The 25005-nt window shown below is 38.9% G+C and overlaps 1 protein-coding gene and 1 pseudogene across 1 annotated transcript in view; both read right to left on the bottom strand.

The window, feature by feature from the left end:
- LOC105473922 (DIS3 like 3'-5' exoribonuclease 2) overlaps positions 1-25005 on the bottom strand; it is a 374047-nt gene that overhangs the window by 256933 nt on the left and 92109 nt on the right.
- Positions 3898-25005, bottom strand: part of LOC139357241 (protein N-terminal asparagine amidohydrolase pseudogene) — a 35864-nt pseudogene continuing 14756 nt past the window's right edge.

Below are 25005 nucleotides of genomic sequence, written 5' to 3'. Positions count from 1 at the left end.
TGAAAGATTATTCCCCTTTTAGAATCACAACAATTTTTGATAGAGAATCAAAGCAGGGATATAACCTCATTCAGGAAAGAAAATAACCTGTAAAGGTTAAACAACTTGCCAAATAAAGATCATCTGTATTTAAAGATTTTATGTGTGGAGAGACTTAGCTGCAGTCCCTTACCTCAGATTTCATCTTAGAAACACACTTAAATATCCTGGACCTCACTAAAAAATAAGCTCAGGCCAGACTCAGTGGCTCACACATGTAATCCCAGCACTTTGGGAGGCCAAGGCGGGCAGATCACTTGACGCCAGGAGATTGAGACCAGCCTGGCCAATATGGTGAAACCCCGTCCCTAATAAAAATCAAAAATTAGCTGGGCATGGTGGTCCATGCCTGTAATCATAGTGGCTGAGGCATGATAATCACCTGAACCCAGGAGGCAGAGGTTGCAGTGAGCCGAGATTGTGTCACTGCACTCCAGCCTGGGTGACAGAGTGAGACTCTGTCTCAAAAAAAATAATAAAAATGAAAAATAAAAAATAAGCTCAATTTGCAGACCATTTCAGAAAATCAAACAGTATATAATAAAAAATTTTCAGGACAAAGGAGATTCAGGACAGTGATACAAGAGCCATAATTCCAGAGCCTGAGGATATTCCATATGATCAATTTAGTATTAATCAATTAACCACAATTATCTGAAAGATCAGCCAACACTTGAATTACCACCCTCATATAAATATATATATATATATATATATAACTTTTTTTTTTTTGTTTGGAGGCAGGGTCTCACTCTGTCACCCAGGATGGAGTGCAGTGATACAATCATGGCTCATTGCACCCTCAACCTCCCAGGTACAAGTGATCCTCCCGCCTCAGCTTCCCAAGTAGCTGGGACTCTTGCATGCCATCATGCCCAGTTAATTTTTGTTTTGTTTTTGTTTTTGTTTTTAGTAGCAGTAGGGTCTCAACTTTGCTGCCCAGGCTGGTCTGGAACTCCCGGGCTCAAGCGATCCTCCCGCCTTGGCCTCCCAAAGTGCTGGGGTTACAGGTGTGAGCCACTGCACTTGGCCCACCCTCTTATATTGATGATAAAAACTGAAACCACATTTCTTTGATCAGTGGCTTCTGGCACACTGTAAAGTACATATTGGTAGATTTTAAAAATAGATTTCATGTATAGCCAACTCTAAAAATCTATTTATGTCTATAATCATCCTTGCCTTCTTCTGCAGTGCAAATACAGATGAAGTGATTCATTTCTTTCACAAAGGACCCATCCCAACACTTGCTCTGAATACTACTTCTTGCCCTGGGGGTTTTGCTCCTTAGGTAATACCTTCTCTCCTGATCTCATTGCCTCTCCCTTTCTATAGTAAACCTTTCTCATATCAGCACACAAATGTTCTCTATTACCTCCCATCTTTGAAAACATTCCCATAGTAATATTAGACACAGTGATTCAAGAAAAAAAGGCGTTACCAGGGAAAAAGAGGAACACTTTATGTTGATAAGCGCCAATGCATTAGTAAAATATAATGATTACAAATGTACATGCACCTAATAAAAAAGCTTTAAACCACATTAAAAAAAACTGACAAAAGTAAAAGGAGATGTAAACAAATCCCCAATCATACATATTTTCACAATTAAACAAGACAAAAACCAGTAAGGAAACAGAAGCCCTGAACAACACAAGCAGCCATAACCTAAGTGGCCTTTACAAAGCGTAACACTGAACAACTGCAGAATATAAGTTCAAGTGCACAGAGAATGTTTACCACGATAGACCATATGCTGAGCCACATGAATTTCTATAGGTTTCAAGAGCATGATATCTTGCAGAGTATGCCCTCTGACCATAACACAATTAAATTAGAAATGAATAGTAGTATGATATTCTAGAAAAGTTCCTAAGTATTTGAATATTCACCCATATACCTGAAAATAAAGAATGGGTCAAAGAAAAAAATACAAAGAAAACTTTAAATTATTTTGAACTGAATAATAAAAATACAACATGCTAAAATGTGTGCAATGCATCTAAAGTAGCGTCTAGAGAAAATGATATAGCTCTAAGTGCTTATAATGGGAAAAAGGGACTAAAATCAGTTAGCCAAGCTTCACCCTCAGAAGTCTGGAGGTGGGGAGTATAAGAAGCTAATTTCACCCAAAATAAGCGGAAGGAAAGATACAGTAAATTTAAGAGAGAAAATCAATGAAACAGAAAATCAGACTAAAAAATAGATAAAATGAATGCAACCAAAAGTTATTACATGAAAAGACTGATAACATCTTCCACTAGAATGATACAGAAAAAAGAAAAATAAGGCACACGATTACCAATAATATTTCAGAAACTAAAGAGGGGCAATCATTAAAAATCTTACAGACATTAAAAGGACAGTAAAGGAATATTATGAACAGCTTTATGCCAATACAGTCTACAAATCAGATGAAATGAATAAGTCCCCTGAATGAAACAAATTACCAAGACAGACACAAGAAAAAACAGAAAATTTTAAAGGCCTTTAGTATCTGTTATCAATAATAGAAGTGTCAAAAAAAATGTAGGGTCATGTTTAAAACCATCACATTCTACATCAATAAAGAAATTTAAACTGTAATTAAAAACCTACTAGAAAAGAATATTCCAAGCCCACTGCCTTCACTAGTAAATTTTATCGAATTCTTAAAAAGGAAATAATACCAACCCTATCATACTTTCTCAAAATATAGGGGAAGAGGAAACATCTCCCAACTCACTTTATGAGACCAGTATTATCCTGATACCAAAACCAAAGACATAATAATACCAGTAAGTCACATGTTAATATCTTGATGAGGACACATGTTAGATCTGTCAACAAATTACCGCAAACCAAACGAAGGAATAAAAACTTAATTTAACATTTTAAAATCAATCCCTGTAATTCAACATGTTAACAGGAAAAAGAAAAGAATCTGGATAATCATCTCAATACACACATCTGACACAATTCAACTTCTATTCACGATGAAAATTTCACTAAGACTATAAGGTTAGTTCCTCAGCTTGATAAAGGGCATCTATGAATAACCTCAAACTAACATAATAATTAATGGGAAAGATGGAGGGCTTTCCTCATAAGATCAAGAACAAGGCAAGAATATCTCACTACTTGTGTTCAACATTATAGTGAAGGTTTCTTGTAAAGCATGAAAAAACTAAAAGGCATATAGATTGGAACAGAAAACAAAAAACAACCTTTATTCACAGACAATATATGTAGAAAATCCTATAGAATCTTTAAAGATGTACTAAAACTAATAACTATGTTGCAGGACATTATAAATATACAAAAGTCAATTTCTGTATACTAGCTATGAACAACCGGAAAATAAAATTAAAGGGATAATTTGTTATCATAGTATCAAAAACATGAATGATTTAGTAAGAAATCTAACAAAATACATGCAAAACTTATACACTAAAAACTACAAAATACTGTCAAAAGAAATTAAAGAAGACCTAAATAAATGGAGATAAATATCTGTTCATGGATTAGGCAACTCCAATCTATGCCATTTGGACCCCAAATTGATCTACAGACTCAATGCAATCCGAATAGGCTTTACTCACAGAAGTAGATAAGCCAATTCTAAATTTGCCATCAATATACACAGGAGCCCAAAGAGCCAAAATAATTTTGAAAAACAGATACCACTAGATATTAAGGCTCACTACAAAGCTATAGTAAAGAAAGAAAAGAAAGAAAAGGAAGGAAGGAAGGAAGGAAGGAAGGAAGGAAGGAAGGAAGGAAGGAAGGAAGGAAGGAAGGAAGGGAGGGAGGGAGGGAGGGAGGGAGGGAGGGAGGGAGGGAGGGAGGGAGGGAGGGAGGGAGGGAAGGAAAGGAGAGAGAGAGAGAGAGATGAAGACAGGGTAGGTAAGATAGGTAAGTAGGTAAGGCCGGCACACAGGCAGGCTGGTAGGAAGGCAGGAAGGAAGAAAGGAGGGAAGGAGGGAAGATATACACATACATGTCTTTCCTAGTTTCTGTTCATTAAGAGGGCTTGGGAGAGTCTGGATATCTCCATTAAAAGGAACTAGGGAGTCTTAGAAAAACTGGCTGATTCGAGAGATAGCAAAGAGAAAGTTACAGGATGAGGAGAGAACATCACTAGGAAACAAGTGTTCAAAGAATGATGAGGACATGTCCAAATGGCACAGGGATCAACTTGGGGGGCTACCACTGGTCAAATCAGGGGCAGTTTGAACAATAATGATAGCAGTACATTACTCTTCAATAAATAATTATAGTGATAGATTACCCCTCTGAGAAGCAAAATAATCTGCCTTTTCCCAAAGAGCATCTCTATACTAAACATACTCACTTTTCAGGAACTGTGAATTTAAACATTCGCTCAGTGGTGTGGTAGTGCCTTCTCTCCTTTCAAGAGGCCCACTATCACTTCCACACCTAAGATTCCAGCCTTGAGCTTCTAGTGGATCATGACAACATGAATGCCTGTCTCTCTCTAGAATAAGCCAACTAAAACCAGACCAGGCAGGATGGAGAAGTTGCCTCTCAGCTGAGATGACTCCAGAGAAAGTAACATGCTGAAAGTAACCTCTGAAGCCAAGGCTGACTTTCCTTCACCTCAGCATAGCGGCCCCCCAACCCAGCCCGCCCCATAGCTGAACAGGATGACTCTGGAAGCAAATTTCCTATTTGTCTAAAGAAGTTGTTTTCTTTTACAAAGTAAGAAAAGTTGTTTAGCTTTATAAATCAAAGGCTTGTTGTTGTTTTAACCTTGTTTGGGCCCAAGTGTGGTACAGCATCAGTACCTTGAAGAATAGGAGTGGTGAGGGAAAGAAGCATGTCTTTAATGAGGCAGTTCCTTCTCCACCATGCAGACTTTATTTCTGAGTAACTGTATATAACCCAATATCATTTCCAATTCACATTTCACACAAAGTCATGTTTCATTTCAGACCAAGAAGACTTCAAATGTTCCCTGTAGGCTCTCTGCACATGAACTGCACTTCTATGGTTCAGAAGTAATACAACAAAGGAAGCTATTGCCAATTCTGAGGCTAGACTGGCTGCCACATATAAAATTATCCTGGAGGCAATCTGCTTATGAGATTGAATGTTGAAGAAAAAGTAGACAAGAATAAGAAAAAAAAACCTGGCCATGAGCTGTAAAATGCAGCAGAACTATATGTGTATGTGTGCTCACAATAACACAAAAGCAAGGAGCTTATCTTCATTATGGTTGATCTTTTCAAGCTAAGACCTGCCCAAAGATTTGGGAAGAAAGTGACATTAACAAGAAGCTCTCCAGCTTCATGGACTAAGTCTCCAATCATGCAAGAAACATGTCTTTGCTTTCCCTTCTTACTTTCTTTGAGGACACCTAAGCCCGGTAACAAACAGAAAGCTATTTTTCATCAACTAGGAAAAAGAGACAAAAGAGTCTCTTTAGAGTTACACAGTCCCTGAGCAGCCCCAAATACTGCTTTCAAAATGAGCTGCTAAAATCTGTTCTTAAATAAGTTGCTCTGGGAAGTTCTAGCTAGAGCAATCAGACAAGAGAAAGAAAGAAAGGGTACCCACCAAATTGGAAAGGAAGAAGTCAAAGTATTCTTGTTTGCAGATAACCTGATCTTATATTTGGAAAAACCTAAAGACCACCAAAAAACTATTAGAGCTAATAAACAATTTCAGTAAAGTTGCAAGATACAAATCAACATATAAAAATAAGCAGCATTTCTCTATGCCAACAGAGAACAATCTGAAAAATAAATCAAGAAAGTAATTGCATTTATAATAGATACACATAAAATTAAATACCTTGAAATTAACTTAACCAAAGAAATAAAAAACAACTACAATAAATACTATAAAACACTGATGATAGAAATTGAAGACGACACACAAAATATGGGAAAATATTCCATGTTCATTGGTTGGAAGAATTAATAATGTTAAAATGTGCATACTACCCAAAGCAATCTACAGATTCAATGCAATACCTAACAAAATACCAATGATATTCTTCATATAAATAGAAAAAAATCTTCAAATTTATATGAAGCCATAAAAGACCCAGAATAGCCAAAGCTATCCTAAGTAAAAGGAACGAAATTGGAAAAGTCACATTACCAAACTTCAAATTACACTACAGAGCTATAGCAACCAAAACAGTATGATACTGGCATTAAAAAAGACACATAGACCAATGGAAGAGAATAGAGAACCTAGTTTCTTCAATAAATGGTGCTGGGAAAACTGGTTATCTAAATGCAGAAGAATAAAATTAGAGCCTGATCTTTCGCCATATACAAAAATCACATCAAAATAGATTAAAAACTTAAGTCTAAGACCTCAAACTATTAAACTACTAAAAGAAAACACTGAGGAAACTCTCCAGGACACTGGAGTGGGCAAGAAGTCAAAAGACTTCTTGAGCGATACCCTACAACTACAGGCGACCAAAGCAAAAATGGACAAATGGGATCACATCAAGTTAAAAAGCGTCTGCACAGCAAAGGAAACAATCAACAAAATGAAGAGGCAACCCACAGAATGGAAAAAAACCCACAAAATGGAGAAAGTGAAGAGACAACCCACAAAATGAAGAAAATATCTGCATATCCCTTTACAGATGGCTGACAAGGGATTAACAACCAGAATGTATAAGGAGTTCAAACAACTCTATAGAAAAAAATCTCAGCAATGCCACTACTGGGTATACATCCAAAAGAAAATAAATTGTTCTACCAAAAAGATACGTGTACTCATATGTTCATTGCAGCACTATACACGATAGGAAAGACATCGAATCAACCTAGGTGCCCAGTCCAATGTTGGACTGGATAAAGAAAATGTGGTACACATACACCATGGAATACCATGTAGCCATTAAAAAAGAATGAAATCATGTCCTTTCCAGCACCATGGATGAAGCTGGAGGCCACTGTCCTAAGTGAATTAGCTCAAGAACAAAAAACCAAATACCACATGTTCTCACTTAAAAGTGGAGGCTAAACAATGGGTACTCAGGGAAATAAAGACAGCAACAATAGACAGTGGGGACTTCCAGAGGGAGAAGGAAGGGATGGGGCAAGAGTTGAAAAACTAACTATTGGGTACTATGTTCAGTACCTGGGTGACAGGATCAATCATACCCCATACCTCAGCATCACGCAATATAGTCAGGTAACAAACCTGCACATGTACCCCTGGAATCTAAAATAAAAGTTGAAAATATTTTTTTTTTAAATGTGTAAAAAGAGTTGTTCTGAGGTCACCTAAGATTCAGGGCTTATGCTGGGTTTGGTGGTGCCATTATTTTTGATAGTTAAGCCAACGGCGAGCCTTGTGATAGTAGAGTGGTAGAATAACTATCTTTTAAAACGAACAATTTTCCGAGCATGTAAGTCTAGAATACAGATTTCATATTGTTTTTATTTTAATCATTTTAAAGGCTTTCATCTTTTCCCTACTTTGATAGAAGCATAAAAAATGAGTTCAATGTAAGCTGGTTCTGCCATATAACCTTACAGTTTATGCTGTTGCAAGAATTCTTCTGAAAATTATCCTGGGCAGAGATTTTTGTATACAAAATATCAGCCAAGAACAAATTTTTACAGCTGACTTCTAAACCCTTTAAAATTGCATTTCATAATGGAAATACTGACAGATGCTTTACCCCAGAAGCACTATTTTAATATTTCTAGCTTTTCCAAAATACAATACTATGAACTCAGGATCAGCATGTAAAAAAGGAAAAACAAAAAGGTCATAAGTTATAAAACCATTTAAGAAAATGGGCACAAATAAAAACATGCTTTATGGATGAAACATGTTTAGATGCATCTACATGCCATAACTGTTACATTTAATTCTGCAATGCTTTCTTAAATCACTGAGTCAGGATTTCAGCTAGAAGCCTTAACCCAAGGATTCTTCATGATCAGTGACTGACTTAAATCTGGATTTACATCCACTCACACATATACAGAGTCCAGTTCTGTGTCCACACTGGGAAAAGTAGGGGCATTATCTAACTTCTTATTGACTCAAGAAGGAGGAAGGCTGTAAAGCAGTATGAGTCTGGGAAAATTTGGAAGAGCTAGAAGCCATGTGTGGTAAACAGAAACTCAAAACAGATAATTGGTGACAATGACATCCCAGTGCATAGCATAAAGGTTAGGCATAGTAGACATTTGTGGCTAAATGAATCTTTCCCATACACCTTCCACAACCTGCAAAATTGGTTTACTAGTTCTAATTAGAAACAGAGAATGTTACTCCCCCACTCAATACCCTCTACCCAGATCAAACTGCATCTATGACAAAACCACTACCAAAATGCATGTATTTCCTTTGGATTCCAGAAGCTCTATGATACAAGGAAATGGCCACAGAATTAGAGCTTTCAAGAACCGAGGTGCTAGCTTTGCTACTCAATACTTAACTTGAGGCACGTCCCAGTTTCATCAACTTTGAAGTAGAAAAGTGAAAAATCATTACATCTCCAGCTTCAAGACTCTACCACTCTCATAGTGACACCATGGTGCGGGGGATGTAAAATATAAGTGACATGTCAATGACAGCAAGGACAGAGGGTGAGTTCACTTATGGGAAGAAATATTTAACTTTTTGTGACCAAATCTGCTTGTGTTCAAACTGACCATTGCAATTACAACATAACTATTTGATTATATTTGTGTACTGGTTAAAGGGAATACAGAGGAATGCCATTAATTTTTCTCTTGTTTTAAAGTAAACACTTTTGGGTAATATAACTCATTTTTAATTACATATAGAAAAATACACAAATCATAAATGCATAATATGATGACTTTTTACAAATAAACAACGCCCACATACAACACTAACCTAGTATGTTAGTTTTCTATGCGACACAGAAACTTACCACAAACTTAGCAGTTTAAAACAAGACACATTTATTATCTACGACTTCTGTGGGTCGAGTATCTCGGTATGGCTTAGCTGGGCTCTCTAGTGGCGATCTCAAGGCTGTAATCAAGGTGTCGGTCAGCTGGGGCTGCCGTCTCATCTATGGTTTAACAATTAGGGTCCTAACAGAAGCCTGGGTGGCTGTCGGCAAAATTCGTTTTCTTGAAGCTATAAAACTCCTGGCAGTTTGTTTCTTCAAGGGCAGCAAAGAATCTCTAACTCCTGGCTGCTATTTTAAAGGGTTCACCTGATGAGGTCAGGTCCACAAGGATAATCTCTCTTACAGTTAACTTAAAGTCAGCTGATTAGGGACTCCAATAACATCTGCAAAAGCCCTTTGCCTCTGCCCAAAATTGTGACTTGCTCATAGGAAGGATATTCCATCATATTCACAGGTGCCACCCACACTCAAGGTGAGGGAATTATACATGGTGTGTATATTTCAGGAGGAGAATCTTGAGGGCCACCTTATAATTCTGCCTGCCAGAACCAATACTCAAGAAGCTCTTCTCTTGCCCCTTTCAATTATTGCCCCTTCAAAGACAAATAATATCCTGATAAAACTATAGTTTTATGCTTATAAGTAGAATCATCAGTAGTTTTGCGTTTGGCCATTAGATTCATACTTAACTGCTGCACATTGCTGTAGTTCATCCATTCTCTCTGCTAGACCGTATTCTATTATATATACATACAATATATCCATTTTACTATTGAGATTTGGGTGGTTTCCAGTTTGGGGCTATTTTATATAATATTGCTAGGAAGATCCCTAGACATATTTTTTTGTGTACAAATGTACCCATTTCTGTTGGCCGTATACCTGGGAATGAAAATTCTGGGCCACAAGATATCAGCAACTTTAGCAAATGATGCCAAGCAGTTTTCCAAAGCTATTGACATTCCCGCTAGCAGTATATGAAAATTCCAGTTACTCTACACCTCACCAACTGTTAGTATTGTTTACCTATTTATTTTGGCCCTTCAGGCAGAAGTGAAGTAGTACTGCTTTTGACTTGCGTTTCCCTGATAACTGATAAAGCTGAGCATCTTTTCCTAAGTGCATTGGCCATTTGGATAGCTTTTTGTGAAGGGCCTGCATCACTTGTTTGCCCATTTTTCTATCTGTTGTCTGTTTTTTTTCTCAATTATAACAGGGAATTATTTATAAATTCTAGTTAGGAGTCCTTTGTTGAATATATATCTGGTTGCATATATCTTTTCCCATTGTGCAGATTAATATTCACTTTCCTTGTGGTATTTTTGAAGAGTTCTTTAATGTACTCCAATCTATTAATTTTTCTCCTTCATGGTTGGTGTTTTTTGTTTGTTGTTGTTGTTGTTGTTGTTGTTTTGAGATGGAGTCTTGCTCTGTCACCCAGTCCGGAGTGCAGGGGCATGATCTCAGCTCACCTCTGCCTTCTGAGTTCAAGTGACTGTCCTGCCTCAGCCTCCTGAGTAGCTATGCCTACAGCCACACACCACCAGGCCAAGCTAATTTTTGTATTTTTAGTAGAAACGGGGTTTCACCATGTTGCCCAGGCTGGTCTCCAACTCCTGACCTCAGGTAATCTGCCCGCCTCAGCCTCCCAAAGTGCTGGGATTACAGGTATGAGGCACCACGCCAGGCCTATTTTTTGTGTCCTGTTTTTATAAGAAATTTTTGGTGCCCCTAAAGTCATGAAAATATGGTACCATGTTTTCCTTGAAAAGCTTTACTGTTCTACCTTTCACATTTAGGTTTTTTTATCTACCTAGAATTGATTTTTGTGCATGGTATAAAATAAAGGTCAACATCTTTTTTCTCCAAGTGGATAACCAATCAGCCTTGCACCACTTGTTGAAAAGAGCATTCTTTCCTCCACTGCATTGCACTGTCACCTTTGTCATAATCAAGTGACCATATATGAGTCTATTACTGGACTTTCTATTCCATTCATCAGCTTATGTATCTCTCCTTATACTAAATACCATACCATTTTAACTGTGCTCACTTATGATAAGTCTTGATGTTGGGCAGTTTAAGAACTCCAGCTTTGTACTTCAAAATTGTCTCGGTTATTTCAGTCCTTTACATTGTCATCTATTTTTAAAATCAGCTTGTTACTTTCTACACACACACAACAAGGAGTGCTGGAATGCTGGCTTGGACTCTGTTAAATGCAGCGATCAATTTGGGAAGAATTAATATTTTTACCATAATAAATTTTATAGTCCATGACCATTTAGTTAGAGCATCTTTAGCATCTTTTGATAAAAACATTGGGTCATTTTCAATGTTGAGGTCTTGAAAACTCTTTTTTACACGCTAACAAAAGGGTAACATTTTTTCTTTGTTGTTGATACACAGAAATACAAATAATTTTTGTAGGCTGACTTTGTATGTAGCAGCCCTTTTAATTCTCCATGTATACAGTCAACTAGTCTGAAAATGATGAGTACTGTCTTACTTTCCCAATCCTCCTATCTTTTTTCTCGCTTTATTACATTAACTATAGTCTATGATATAACGTGGAATAAAAGTAATGATAGTGAGCATCCTCGCTTCATTCCCATCATCAGGGGGAAAGCTTTCACCGTTTCAGCACTAGCTATGATGTTTACTGCAGGCTTTTGTAAGGAGCCTTTATCAGATGAAAGAGTCTTCTTCTATTACTAGTACTTATCACGAATGGATCTTTAATTTCATCAAACACTTTCTACAGAAACTAGAGTAACCATAAGATTTTTCCTTTCTTCTGGTAACGTGATGAATTACATTATTTGAGTTTTGAACAGTAATCCTCCAATCTTACATTAGTGGAATAAACCTTACCTGGTCATAATGTATTATACCTACTACATATCTATGGATTCAATTTTCTGTTACTTTATTTAGGGCATTTGTATCTGTGTTTATAAGAGGGCTTTCCCTACAATTTTCTTATATTGTATTATCTTTGTCAGGTTTTGATATCAAGGGCATGCTGGCCTCATAAAACATTTTTCTGTTCTCCAGAATAGTTTTGTAAGATTTTGTTATTTACCTGTTTTAAACATTTGGAAGCATTCACTGGTAAAGCCATTTGACACTGGAGTTTTCATACCTCAAAAGGTGTCAAATAAGCCTAAAATGAATGAGTTGAGGAAAGCCATTTAACTTACTGGTTCTATGACAAAAATCATACTTTAAGCATATAATACTATGACTGGTTGGTTGTTGTTTCCCTAATGAATTTAGAGGTCTCTGCTAAAAGAAAAGAATTTTCCTTTCAAATCAGAAAAAAGGAAAAATCACTTCTGGCTTTTCCATTTGTTAAAATAGTTTCCAAATGTTAAAGTATTACTTAAATCTTCTATGGTTCTTAAATAAAGACAGAATAGGTTTTGAAAATAAGCCTCCATGGATCCATTCTAGCCTAACAGACAATATAAACTTTCTGCATGTTCCATGAGGACAGCACACTGTGTTATATTCAATGATACGTTCTCTTGTCTGGTACACAGTAGAGGTCCAAAATAATATTTGTTGAATGAATTGTTGCATCATTGAAGAAGAAAAGAAACACTAACTGATACTGTGATGTTATGAAATAATTAAAAAATATAAACTTGTTCTTCATCCCCAGTTCCTAATACAGAGCTCCTAAAAACCGCACGAATTTTCTTAGTGATGGGGTGAGAGGAGCATCTTTTGTTATTGGTAGTAAGTCCCTTTCGAACATACCTCAGATTAGGCTAACGAGGGACTCCTAGAGGATGGGGCCAGCTGCCAGAGAATGAACCATGTGATTAGAGGGTTGGAACTTTCAGCCCAACCCCCTGACCTCCAGAAAGGGACAAGGGGCTAGAGATTGAGTTCAATGACCAATGATTTAATCTATCACCCCTGTGTAATGTGGCCTCCATAAAAACCATAAATGAGTTCAGAAAGCTTCGGGGTTGGTAAACACAGAGAGATGCTGGTAGGGTGGAGGACTTTAAGAGGGTGTGGCAGCTCCATGCCCCTCCATAGAGGCACTATGTACCTCTTCATCTGGCTATTCATCTGTATTCCCTGCAATATCCTTTATAATAAACTGGTAAACATAAGTCAATGTTTCCCTGAGTTTTATAAACCATTATAGCAAATTACTGAACCTGAGGGGGCTATGGGAATCCCCAAATAATAGCCAGTCAGAAGTACAGGCAGCCCAGACTGTGACTGGCACCTGGGTGGAGGGCAGTCTTGTGGTATGAGCGCTTAACCTGTGGGGTCTGTGCTAACTCTGCATAGTGTCAGGACTGAGTTAAAATGTAGGACACCCAATTAAGAGTCTGAGGAGAACTGGTTGGTGTGGAAAATCCACACAGTTTATGTCAGAAGCGTTGAGAGTAGTATAGAAAAACAGTGTTTCCTTTTAGACATGTCAGTACCCTCCTTGCTTTTATTTTTAAAAGTATACTTTTAAACTACTTTTAACATAATAATAAAACTGACACCAACATATTTTCTAAATTCTGTATAGCCTTAACAGAAGTACCTTGAAGATGAAGTTGGGATGTTGTATAAACAAAAACCCAAATTCAAGAATTTACTCATTTTCTTTGGATTTAGGAACTGACTTTTTATCTGTTGCCGAACATTGTCTCCTCATGAATTAAATCAATATGCTCTGGTCTATTTAGAAATGAGCACATGAATAATGAAAAAGAAATACTATAGTTCAGTCCATCTCACAAAGAAATCTATGTCTGCAATATGCAATGTTACCAAAGCCCTAGAAGAGTGCCTAACACAGAACAGGTACTCAACAACACATGGCACTTGCCATTTCTAACATCATCACATAGTGGGAGTCATTCATAGTAAGTGATGCAAATACCACCCAGAAGAAAACATCAAAAGCCACTGGAATGTGAACAGAGACAATATAAAGGGCCCTATAATATGTGAAAAACATCTAAAGATTTTTCAATTCAAAAAAACGGCAGCATTGGATAACAATTGTAAAGATATGAAGGAAAGGCTTCCCAGAGGCAACAACCTATGAAACCAGTCTAGAAAGATGAGTAGGGGAAAGAGAAAGAGACACATGCAGAGAACTGCAAGCAAAGGAAACTGTGTATAAAAAGAAAATGTAAGCATGCAGCTGCATGGTGCGTTCAAAGACCTTCTGTATGTGGTGCCCAAGATTACAGGTATGCTAAAGGAAATACAGTTGCCCAAGAAGGAAGAGGGCAGGTCATGGAAGGCCTTTATGTCATACAAAGGAATAAGAATGTCATTGGTAATAAAAACCTAAACGACTCTAGTCTGAGCTGGTACTAACTGAGAAATAGTTAAACTACTGTATTTGAGACCCCAAGGAGAAAACAGACCAGCCCGGATCAACTGAAATCTACAAACAAGCTTATTTAACTCTGTAAACAAAAAGAAATTAAGATGGAGGCTGGGTGCAATGGCTCACGCCTGTAATCCCAAAACTTTGGGAGGCTGAGGCGGGTGCATCACCTGAGGTCAGGAGTTCGAGACCAGCCTGACCAACGTGGCAAAACCCCGTCTCTACTAAAAATACAAAAAATTAGCCAGGCATGCTGGCAGGCACCTGTAATCCCAGCTACTTGGGAGGCTGAGGCAGGAGAATCGCTTGAACCAGGAGACGGAGGTTGTGGTGAGCCAAGATCGCACCACTGCACTCCAGTCTGGGCGACGGAAAAAGACTCCATCTCAAAAAAAAAAAGAAACTAAGATGAAAACAAACCCAAAATCAACTATAAACATTAATGAAGAAATATTATAGAAGATATTTATAAACAACATATCCAATCTTTTATATTTGGGGGGAAAATTATCCAGCTCCCATGTGCAAACATCCAGCAGACCTGACTTGATTCATTGCTGTGTTTTCTCTTCCAGTTAAAGCTAGTTCTTAAGAAAACAAGTTTCTGCTTTGTAAGATTACTAAATTTAGTGAATTCATCCTGTGCTTTTGGTCTTCCTAGTCGTAAAAGTTTACATCACAAGAAACAATCCTGTATCTTTTTCTGGTGTTTGGAAACACTGAAATTGTTCAACAAGTATCTACTCCCTGCCTACTGTATGCCAGTTAACAGGTGGCTAGATAGAGAAGGAAAATGAAAGAATAAAACTCACATTTTAAAAGCACCTACTACTTGTCAGACACTATTTTAGTTGATTACAGCTCATTCACCCTTATCAAAAACTTACACCATTTATAGGTAAGGCCCCTAAAGCCCAGAGCCAGTAAATAAAGGATCTAGAATGGAGACCCCAATCTAACTTGAAAGGTGCCAGTTGTTACCTTAATACCATGAATACAAATAAAATAAGACAAAACCCCTGCCCTCACCAGTTGAGACTTGGGAGGCATGCATGCTTCTCTTCCTTTAAACATACAGTTCCCTTTCCTAAAATATTCTCTTCACCCCTTAGTTTTCATTTTGCAAACTCTCCTTTCCAACTGCAATTCAAATGTCACTCTTACAAGAAATTTAAGTTTCCTTAGAGCCATTGTCTCCCACTCCATATACTTCCTTCATCTCTGTGTTCACATCAGGGTTAAGAAACGTATCACACAGCAATGTGGCTCTCTGTCTACACATCTGATTTCTGCAATGGTCTCCAAGTTCATCGAGGGTAGTCAAAGTGTGTTCATCTTTGTATCTCCAGGACCCAGGCCAGTGCCACGTACAAAGCTGCCAATCAAAAAATGTCGAATAAACAAATGGATGGTGGAAATCCTCCAAATAGAAGTGTCAGTTTAAACTAGGAAAGTACATAAAGACCTATATGGAAAAGAATGTAAAGAAAGAAAAGAAGACATAGGCTAGAAGCTTAAGAAATGTCTACAACTGGCTGGGCACAGTGACTCATGCCTGTAATCCCAACACTTTGGGAGGCCAAGGTGGGTGGAAAACCTGAGGTCAGGATTTTGAGAGCCTGGCCAACGTGGCAAAACCCCATCTCTCCTTAAAAAAAAAAAAAGTAAAAAAGAAAAAGAAAAAAAAAGATTAGCTGGACGTGGTGGTGCACCTGTAATCCCAGCTACTCAGGAGGCTGAGGCAGGAGAATTGCTTGAACCCAGAAGGCAAAGGTTGCAGTGAGCCGAGATCATGCCATTGTACTACAGCCTGGGCAACACAGCGAGACTCCATCTCAAAAAAAGAAAAAAGAAGTGTCTACAACTAAGTGGAGAAAAGAGAGAAATCAATAAAAAAAACAAACACACTGAATAGAAGAAACAGAACCAGGCCATGGAACTAATGAGAGGTTATTACAAAGAAAATGGAAATCAATGGTCTTAAATCACTGTAGAAAGCTCAAGGAAAATGAAAACTAAGAAAACCACCAATGAAAACAGGTAGGAAATCAGTGACAACCATGAAAAGAACAACTTTGGTAGAAAGCTGGGGTAGAAAACAAACTGCAGAATCCACATCACTAGTGAGAAATAGACATTGGGTCCAAAATGTCTGGCTACAAACAAAAGGAAAAGAAACATGAGCATGAAAGAAAAGTCTGCACAAAACAAGGATGTGTACGCTTACAGAAATATGTCTATGTCCCTAACTTGAGAGTTAATACCATGAGGACACAAATCCAGCCTTAGGCACACACAAGTGGCACTGTGCCCAAAGCAAAGTGCCAAACACAGAAATAACACATATGAGAAACAGACAATACTGAAGATGATAAAACCAACATTTAAAATATCAACAAGGTCACAGTATGAATGGAAAGCCAAAAAGTAAAAGTTAAAGAAATAAAAGCAAATTTGTTTATCTCTTTTAATTATTTAATTAAAGAATGGATAAAAACCTGGTCTCAGGTTTTCCCTGTGTCCAGACTGTCTCCCCAGTTCTGGAGGCTGGGAAGTCCAAGATTAAGGCATCAGCATCTGGTGAGGGCTTTCTTGCTGAGTCATCATGTGGACAGAAGGTAGAAGTCGGAAGGCAGAAGGGCAAGAGTAAGAAAATCCAATTCTGCAAGCCCTTTTATTTATAATCCATTCAATAGGGCTCTACCCTCATGACCTAAACACCTCCCAAAAGACTCCACATCTGCCAACGCTGGTGCGTTTGAGATGATGTTTCTAACATATGAATTCTGGGGATACATTCAGACCACAGCAACCTGGTAGCACACAGAATCCATTTGAATAATTTCTTATCTTTTGACCTAGTAATTCTTTTTTTTTTTTTTTTTTTTTTGGAGAGTAGGGCTTTATTTCCAGGAAACAGTGTGTTAGTTGGAGATGGGTATTTTTTTTAAAAAACATCAAGGTAGATCTAATAAATTCAACAAAGTGGGGCGGCTCAGCCAGAGGCGAAGTAGAAAGATTCTCTAGTATTTGTTTGTCATCTTGCTGCAACCAGAAATCCACATGTGGAAATGGCGTCCAGGAGTACGGTCCTATGCGAAGTTGTTCTGTCTCTGCATCGTAAATGCTAATCACTGGTCCTCCTGCTAAGGTTCGCGCGCACGCAGCTGCTCCTCCGGACCTGGATCTTGAAAGGAGGCTCTGTAAATCTCTGCAGTCTTAATGTTGACAGCAATGCCATATATTATTGGAAAGTGGTTTTCGTTTTCTTCCCGGTCATTTAATTGTCACACATAATGTCACTAAGTGAATGTCATCTTCTTGCCTGTCAAATTCACTAAGAAGTTGATGAGTGAGTTTTTGTGACAACTGCCTATCGTCACTGAAGCCTCCAACGAGGTGCACTTTCAGCCTTCCACATTGAACGTGGTCGGAAAAGGATTTTATGGAGTTCATGATCAAGGGGAATTCAGCTTTGGTGTCGGTTCCGTCACAATGTGTCAAGCACGTGGCCCCATTACCTGTTTGCCTCAGGACCACAATGTGACAAGTAGTGGCATCATCAGAACCCAGAATGGAGATGGAGCCATTCTTCGGGGAGGTCACTGCAAGCTCTCTTTGCTGAACACACAGAAGGCCCTGGGGTCCCACTTCTTGAACAGACTGACCTCTGAGAGGTCTGGCTCTTTCCTCCAAAGGAGAGTGGCCTCAGACGCAGCAGCGTGGGCGAGGACTGCAACAGCCGCACTCGCCTCCCCTCGACAAGCAGCGGCATCGCGGAGGCGGTTGCCCAGGCAGGCCCAGGGAGGCGGCACCCCGCCCTCGCGCAGCCCCGGGCCGCCCGCCGCCCCCACCAATAGTATTTATATTAGGTAACTAAGCTACTTGAGTTCCTAAACTATATTCAATAACACACTATAACAACAACGATAATAAACAACCTCCTTCAACAACAGGAGCAAACACATTTTGGGCATATACAACTCTTATTAAATGCCCACAAGATTTTTTTTTAAGAGAGAACTGTTGATGCTCCAGAAGTAACTCATAAAATAATACAGCAAAGGACCATCAAATTCACAGTCTAGGAGATAGAGGGGTTCCATTCTGAAATGTCCAAAATGGTGACTTGCATGTGAAAAGAAACAGGAGCAACACAACTGCAGCTCATATAGTAGACAAAATGCCAAAGAAAACAAGTAATTTTAGGGCTTAACTTGTTTATATATTCGTAAGACTAATTTCTTTGGGGTCAGAAAAGTTTGGGGACAGTATCTTTCAGTCATCTTTATTTTAAAAATCATTTTTGTTAAACATGGAGTCACCACGTGACCCAATAACTCCACTCCTACGCAAATACTCAAAAAAAGTGAAAACATGTGCTTATATAAAACCTTGTGCATGAATGTTCGCAACAGCATAATAGCCAGAAAGTAGAAACAACCCAAATGTTCATCAACTGATGAAAGGATAACAAAACGTGGCATGCCCACACATGGAATGTTATTCTGCCACAAAAAGAAATGAAGTACTGATATATGCTACAACACGGAAGAACCCTGAAAACATTATGCTAAGTGAAGGAACACAAACACAAAACGACAAATATTGTACAATTCTATTTATATGAAATGTCTAGAATAAGAAAATCCATAGAGACAGAAAACAGATTACTGGTTACCAGCATCTAGGAAGAAGGCGAACAGAGAGTGACTACTGCTTAATGGGCACAGGGATTCTTTTGGGGGTGAATAATGTTCTGGAATTAGATGGTGGTGAGGGTTGCACAACATTGTAAATATACTAAAACCACAAAACTGTATACTTTAAAATTATTAAAATGGTGAATTTTATGTTATATGAATTTTACCTCAATTTTTTAAAATGTTAATCATTTTTTGGCATAATCTAACCACCTCTTACCAAAGTCTGGATGAAAAGATAATTCCAATTACAAATAATAAATCATTTTGATAATGCAGGTGCCTCATTTATTAAAAAACAGTTTATCTTTTTGATAAACCTCAAATATAGTCATTTAAAGTTTCAGACTGTTTTTCTTTACATTTTCCTCTTCTAGTTCTTTACACTATCAACTATAGAAAGAGCAGCTATCTTCTTTTTCTTTCTAATCCCACTTGATGCACTAGCATATCATTTTGCAGTAGCACAGGCCAAATGGAAAAATAGTAATACTCAAGTTATGAGGAGGTGCTTTACACTTTCAAGTGTTTCAAGATACAAAAATTCTGTATATTGAAATAACTACCATAATCTGTAAATGTACTTGTCAAAAAGACTTCAAACTATGCTGAAAGCTACTAAAAGTGGGTCTCAAATAGAAAGTTTGTGACAAACATGTATTAAACATAATGTAACAGGTAATCCCCTTCCAGAAAAAAAAGAGTGAAGCTGGAGTCCAGTAAGACAGAAATGACATGATTGTCTGAACTTAAGATGAACTCCAAGGCTGAGCATGGTGGCTCATGCCTGTAATCCCAGCATTTTGGGAAGCCGAGGCAGGAGGACAGCTTGAACCTAGGGGTTTGAGACCAGCCTGGGCAATACAGCAAGACCCCATCTTAAAAATAATAATAATAAATAAAATGATCTCCCCAAAATGGGAAGGAGGTAGGTTACAGAACACTTAGTGGGATAAAAATAACTCAAGATATTCTAAAATCTATCTCTTTTTAATAAACTAATCAGTGGGTTTTTCCAACTACAAGAACAATATATCCTTCAACTGCTAGAGCTAACTGGAGAAGGGGGTGAAGGGTTAGAGTGAGGGATCTCGAGTCTAAAACAAGGAAATCGTTATCATTACTTGAAACCTCTGAAGCCCCAACAAGTTACACTGCACCCATGACTCTCCTCCAGGACCAGCTATAATAATGTCATATACAAGTTCTCCTTTCTCTATAGTGACAAACTAATTTTTATCATAAGAGCAAAAAAGACCTACTCATCCACATCAGTGCTTCTCAAAATGTAATGCTCATACAAATCACTTGGGGATCTCGTTAAAATGCAGATTCTCATTCAGTGGGTCTTGAGATTCTTCCATCCTGTTAGTACATGGACCACACTTTGAGTGGCAATAATCCAAATTACCCCAAAAGGAAAACCACGCCCAACACCAAGTATGTATTAGAGAGGACAGGCAGAAAGCCCAAAGCCAATATATCCAGGGTCAACCTCCTCACTTTCAAAAGACACCATATCTTATCCCAAAGGACCTGAGACTGCAGTGCTTTTAGACTAAAGATAGCGCATCATAATTTCAAGGAAAAGAAATGACCATGCACCAAGTGCCGTGACAGTATCCAGCTCATCTTAGATAGCATTCATCCAGTGAGACTGAGTAACATGATTTGAATGTGTCCCCTCCAAAATTCAGGTGTCGCCAATGTTATGGTATTAAGAAGTGAATGGCCATGCGCGGTGGCTCACGCCTGTAATCCCAGCACTTTGGGAGGCCCAGGCGGGCGGATCACGAGGTCAGGAGATCGAGACCATCCTGGCTAACATGGTGAAACCCCGTCTCTACTAAAAATACAAAAAATTAGCCAGGCATGGTGGTGCGTGCCTGTAGTCCCAGCTACTCGGAGGCTGAGGCAGAAGAATGGCGTGAACCCGGGAGGCGGAGCTTGCAGTGAGCCGAGATCGCGCCACTGCACTCCAGCCTGGGTGACAAAGCGAGACTCCGTCTCAAAAAAAAAAAAAAAAAAAAAAAAATTCCAAAAATTAGCTGGGCATGGTGGTGGGCGCTTCTAATCCCAGCTACTCGGGAGGCTGAGGCAGGAGAATTGCTTGAACCCAGGAAGTGGAGGTTGCAGTGAGCCGAAATCGCACCACTGTACTCCAGCCTGGGCAACAGAGCGAGACTCTGTTTAAAAAAAAAAAAAAAAAGAGGCCTTTAAAAGGTGATGATATCATGAGGGCTCCTCCCTTATGAATGGGAGTTAGGCCCTTATAAAAGAGGCTTCACAGAGTGGTAGGCCCACTTGCTGTTCCGCTTTCTGCCATGTGAGGACACAGCCTTCCTTCCCTCTGGAGGATGCTGCCTTCACCAGGTAGTTGAACCTGCCAGTGCCTTCATCTTCAACTTTCCAGTCTCCAGAACTATGAGAAAATAAATGTCTATTCTATTCTTTATAAATCACCCAGTTTCAGGTATTTTGTTACAGCAGCACAAAACTGAGACCAGTAAGACACTGGGTCTGACTGTCTGCGATCTGGCTTTGTCAGTGCCCAGTAAGAAGCTGATAAGACCTTATCTCTGGTCACCAATCTTCTCAAAATCTCCCCTCTAGCTATATTTTTAAAACTTTTTGGACTTAGAGAAGGTTAGTCTCTCTTTTCCATCAAGCCTTCTCTATTCTCCACATGGTTTACAGTTTTCCATTCAGACTTCATTTCTTCCCAAAATTCCTTTCCAGAAAGCATTCCCTGGCCCTCTGTAAGCTAGCTGGGTATCCCTATTGCACACTCCCATGACACCCAGGACTTTTTCTCTATCACTGCACTTACCACTCTATTATTGCTCCACTAGACTGATTTTCTCAACCTGAGTTCCCAGGAGAATTAAGCCCCCATACACCAAGGCATCCACTACATGTAATAAATAACGACTACATGGCCGGGCGCAGTGGCTCACACCTATAATCCCAGCACCTTGAGAGGCCAAGGCAGGTGGATCACGAGGTCAGGAGTCAAGACCAGCCTGAACAGCATGGTGAAACCCTGTCTCTACTAACAACAACAACAAAAAAAAAAACAAAAATTAGTCGGGTGTGGTGGCACATGCCTATAATCCCAGCTACTCAGGAGGCTGAGGCAGGAGAATCGCTTGAAGCCAGGAGGCGGAGGTTGCAGTGAGCTGAGATCGCGCCACTGCACTCCAGCCTGGGTGACAGAGTGAGACTGTCTCAAAAAAATAATAATAAATAATAAATTATGGCTCTACTTTCCATCTGGAATGGCACTACTTAAGTACCATCATTGGGAGAACTGAGCAAGCAGTCATTTTCTATGTTCCATGGTTTAGATACAATCAGGACCCTATTTTATGCCTTACTGTATTCCTGAGATATAGGACTATACCTGACTCATAATAGGCACTCAGTCTAAGTCTGAAGGAGGCACTGCATAAGTGGATGAGGCCCCTTCCTTGCTGACAGCCTACATTCTAAACCAGCGGTCCGCAACTTTTTGGCACCAGGGACCGGTTTCATGGAAGACAATTTTTCCACAAACCAGGGGCATGGTTTTGGGATGATTCACACACATTACATTTATTGTACACTTTATTTCTATTATTATTACATTGTAATACATAATGAAATAATTATACAACTCGCCCATAATGTAGAATCAGTGGGAGCCCTGAGCTTGTTTTCCTGCAACTAGACAGTTCCATCTGGGGGTGACAGGAGACAGTGACAGGTCATCAAGCATTTGATTCTCAAAAGGAACACACAACCTAGATCCCTCATATGCGAAGTTCACAATAGGGTTAGCGTTCCTGTGAGAATCTAATGCCGCTGCTGATCTAACAGGAGGCGGAGCTCAGGGAGTGATGTGAGCAATGGGGAGTGACTGTAAACAGACGAAATACTAGTCCATGGTCTGGTGGTTAGGGACCCCTATTCTAAACCATTTATCTCAATCACTCTCATTTTCTATGCTCCAATCTGTTAGAAACCTCTTAGGTTCCTGACTCTGAATTCACTTCCTACTTGTAGCATTATACTCTTGAAATAACCTTTGTCACTTGCCTAAGAGCACTGACCTTTAGCTAACTTGGTACTAGTCTGTACTACTATATCCTGTACCTCTGAAAATTTTTCTGGTGACACAAATCGTGCCAGTTTGGCATCTAAAAAGGACTATGTGGAAAACTACTTATCTTTTCTCTGATCGCTGCAAACACGAATTCATGCTACTCACTGCTCAAGAGAATGGCAAAAACGGCTGAAGCATAAGGGTAGAGGCCCCAGGACACTGGATGACGAAGTACATGAGAAGCAGGCACAAGCAGCAGTAAAGAGAGAGAGCCATGCCAGAAAGTTAAGATGGACAATGTACTCCCTATTCAATTTCCTATTTCCACAAATATTACTTACACCTTAATCTTCAGGATCCATTTCTAATCTGATTGAAAAGGATCTAAAGCAAATACATATAGAATTGTTAATAAGCTGTAAGCTCAATATTCATACACATACACATTATTAAAGAAAAAACTCTAAAAAACAAAATATAGAATCCAGTCAACTACCCAAACACCCACAGAGATAGAGACTCCTTAACATTTTCTGATTTAAAATCAAAAGACTCAAGAACTACAAGCTTGAATTATGAGATGGAGCCTAAATAGTGAGACATTTCCCAGCAGAGTTTGCAAGCCCTTTAGGGGTGAGAATAAGGCGTCTGTGTCTAGCCTCACCGGGTTCCTTACTGGGGCAGGAACGAAGTCCTTCATGAAGTGTGATAATGCCTCTAGATCAGGGGTTGGTAAACTATAACTCACAGGCCAAATCCACTTGTTTTTGTCAACAAAGTTTTATTGAAACTTAGCTGTGGTTATTCATTTACATAAAGTCTGTGGCTGCTTTCCTGTTACAATGACAGAGTTGAGTAGTTGTGACAGAACTGTATGGCCTACAGAGCTTAAAACATTTACTATCTGGCCCTTTACAGAGGAAGTTTGCCAACTCCTGTTTTAGAAAGGTTCCTATGCTCTCAAAAATCACCACAGGGAGAACCCTTCTTATGGCCAATCGTCCCCAGTACATTTGCTCCTAAAACCTGATCTGGCTTCCTCTGGGGCCTATTTTGAAATGTTTCTCCCTCAGCTGTGTGCTGCATGGTCAGTTCACTGTCTTACTAGCCATTCCCAACTTCTTTCAGCTTTATAACTAGTTCATTCTCAGTGCTGTTCTCAAATTCTAACTTTTGATCTGGGCCATGATTTTCCTAATTAAATGTTAAGTAATTTGGTATAGATCAGAAATTTTTCACAAATATACACTACTTAAGTGAAAATCTCCATCTGAAGCCCTGCCTTTAAGAAATCTGGCTTAGGATATCATATTTAAGTCAAGTTTCTCTCATACCAGAACAAAAAACAGCATCTCTGTGCCTCTTATTCTTAAATCACTACCCTTTCTCTGTCTCCTTCATGCACTCCTTCACTCACTGTGGTTTGGTTTCTGCCTTCTCTACTCCCATTAAAAATGTTCTGATCAATGTCACAGATGGCTCCACATTAGTCAAAGCTAACTTCTCAGGAGATCTTCTCACTGGGCATATAAGCAACAGGGCACTTTCTCCTCCTTCCAAGGCTCATCAGCTTGGTTTCTGGCACATCATTCCCTGCTGCTGTTCCTCCTTCCTTGCTGGCCACCACTCCTCAGCATTCTTTCCTAGATCCTCTTCTTCTGCATACCCACTAAGTTTTGGTATTCCTCAGGCTCTATCCTCAGAGGTCTTCTTTTATTTCTCTATAAAATGTCCATTTATTCAAGTGCAATTGACGACACCCAAATCTCTACCTCTAGCCAAGTTCTGACTTCTGAACTCTAAATCCTAATATCTAAATGCCTTCTAGCTTTATATACTTGTATGTCCCCAGGCATCTCAAACTCAACATGTCTAAACAAGTTTATCATCCTACTCTAACTTCTGTCCTTGTTCCCCTTCCTAAATTCTATCTTGGCAAAGGGTG

The sequence above is a fragment of the Macaca nemestrina genome, chromosome 11, assembly GCF_043159975.1.
Source record: "Macaca nemestrina isolate mMacNem1 chromosome 11, mMacNem.hap1, whole genome shotgun sequence".
Classification (NCBI taxonomy): Eukaryota; Metazoa; Chordata; class Mammalia; order Primates; family Cercopithecidae; genus Macaca; species Macaca nemestrina.
This window is presented reverse-complemented; position numbering and strand designations above follow the sequence as displayed.